Source organism: Rutidosis leptorrhynchoides, chromosome 8 (assembly GCF_046630445.1).
Source record: "Rutidosis leptorrhynchoides isolate AG116_Rl617_1_P2 chromosome 8, CSIRO_AGI_Rlap_v1, whole genome shotgun sequence".
In the NCBI taxonomy this organism is placed as follows: Eukaryota; Viridiplantae; Streptophyta; class Magnoliopsida; order Asterales; family Asteraceae; genus Rutidosis; species Rutidosis leptorrhynchoides.
Genome location: NC_092340.1, coordinates 177,196,749 through 177,199,483, shown reverse-complemented (window position 1 = coordinate 177,199,483; position 2,735 = coordinate 177,196,749).

The window sequence follows — 2,735 nt, the reverse complement described above, 5'->3', positions numbered from 1 at the left end:
AGTGATATCATATAGTAGCATACGGCATATAGCAGTAAAAGTAAGCAGCAGCATGCAGTAAACACAGCGGAAACAAGTAAACTAGCAAGTTGTAGATTAGTCCTATTAGTGAATCCTACTCGGGTCGGTCTTAGACTCACTAATGCATCCTAATTCCCTACAACCAACGCTCTGATACCAAATGTGATGCCCCGTACAAAACCATCGTGTACGAATCATCAACAACAGGATCATTACAAGGTTAAGTACTATATGCTGTAATTAAAGAAGTTGCATTCATGATAAAAAGGTGATGTCATAACCGACATCAAATGTTTTACATTTGGAAACATGCTTCGCTAAGTAGAAGCAATAAATAAGTGTACGTGACCCCAATGGTCGTTACATAACATAGTTTCAAAAGTAAATAAGTTTGAATGCAAGATAAGTAGTCATGCGATAACAACTCTAAGCAGCGGGTTCTACAGCACGACAAGTAAGACAGCGGAAGCAACCTCAAGCACCTGAGAAATACATGCTTAAAAACGTCAACACAGAGGTTGGTGAGCTATAGTTTAAGTATAACAGTATGTAAGGTAGGCCACGAGATTTCAGTGCTACAAAGAGCGTTTCAAAACAGTATGATAAAGTATATGTTAACCGTGGGCACTTGGTAACTAACTTAACATTTAAAATACCCCCTGAAAGTACACTTGGCGAGTGCGTATGTTTACGAAGTATTAAACACTCGTTGACAGCTAGCGCTACTAGCCCGAGTGGGGATGTCAAACCCTATGGATCCATATCTAAGATTCGCGTTCACCGGTTCATAAACCAATGATTAAACGTTACCGAGCTAAAGGGAATGTTTCTGCCGTTATATAACCCACACATATATAAGTTTAAGTACTCGTGCCTAGTATGTAAAACATAAAATCCGCATGTATTCTCAGTTCCCAAAATAAGTTAAAGTAAAAAGGGAATGCTATAACTCACAATGATAGTAGTAGCGGTAAAGTAGTAGTCGGGAAAAATGGTGTGCAAGTAACGGTCCAAATGTCCTCAACCTAAGTCAAATAGTACTAAGTCAGTAAGTCGTCTCAAAAGGTTTATAAGTATGTAATTAAGGTCATAAGGGTCATCATCAATCATCATTAAACAAAAGGTAACAAGTAAGGTTCGTTTATGAAAGTATTTTAAAACAAGGTCTGACTTCAGTCAGTCACCACGGCCTCTATCCTTACTGAATTAAGGTGAGACCAGTGGCCATGGCTCCGTCTATGAGTCCCTTAAGTGTGGTAAAATTTACAGAAGCGAACTCGTCTTGGTTTGACCGTGGCGACGGTCTAAGTGCGAGTAGGTCAGAAATTTCTGCACAACGTTAAAGGACATAGTGACGATCGGAGGGCCATAAATCCTAAACCGTAACTCGGATTAAGACGAGTTCTATATGAAAAGTTATCTACTCGAAAAGTTCTATCTAAAAATCAAGGTTAGAACAGCCCAGGTCCACGGGTCTGTTCCAGAAATAGCTGAACAGAAACTTTTGGACAGAAACAGTGGGTTTTAGGTGAGTTCCGGTGTCTTGGTGCTTGATGCTCATCATGGTTCTCATCCTTGATGCGTATAGCTTCAAGTGTACAACTCGTTGATGTGTTAACATCATCTTGACCAAGGTTTGTCCATCATAACTCAAGTGCAAGTCTAAGACATGAAGATCAACTCATTTAAGTGTTGTAAGTGTTTTGATGAACCAAAGTTACATCAAAGTCTTAGATTTAGCACATACATGAAATGTAAAAGTAATACAACTAAAATTTGACAATTATAACACAAGTGTGAGTCTCAAGACATGTAGATCAACTCACTTAAGAGTTGTATGAGGTTTGATGAACCAAAGTTACATCAAAGTCTTAGTTTCAACACTTACATGAACTTTAGAAGTAAAAACAAGTTATAAACTTAAATTATCAACTAGTAAAGTGTATGTAAACTTTATAGCTTTTGTTTATGACAAATTAAGAAGACCATAAGCTAGATAACTTGGATCTTTCAAAGGTATTTGAAGTTGTAACTAGTAAGTTACACTTCTATGTTCTTGAAACTTATAAGTTAACTTTTAAGTTCAAGAAAATTATGAGATCAAGTCTAACTTGTAGTACTTGACCAAATAAACTAACAACATGTAAATAAAGTGCATAAATGAAGTAGTAACTTAAGTAAACAAGAAAATGATTCATAGTTGCTCATACTTTTAAAGATTCAACCAAAGTTGATCTTTAAGTGAAGTAACTTCAAAGTTACTTCAAGAACTACAAGTAATGAGTTTATACAACTATGAACTTTAATCTTTTGAAACAAAATAAGTAGAACATAAACTAGTAAGTTTAGTTCTTGTGTTCTTGATAAATACAAGATGTTATGAAGAATCAAAACTAGAAAGTTTGATTCTTGGAACTAAGTAAGATTAACTAACAATTACTTGTAACAAATTAACAACAACAAGTAATCAAACACAAGTATCAAAAGATTAAAAGAAACAAAGCTTAATGATGATGATTTAGAGGGCAAAGGCCACGGTTTTTTTTAAAAAAAGAAAGAAAGAAAGAAGTTGTTTCAAACACTTACAAGTATGAGAGAAAGAAGAGAAGAAAGTTTGAGAGAATGAGAGAAAAATCAAGTGAGTGTAAGTAATGAAAATGAAACCAAAACCTCTCTTTTACTACTCAATTTGGACGGCCAAAATGGGGGTCAAG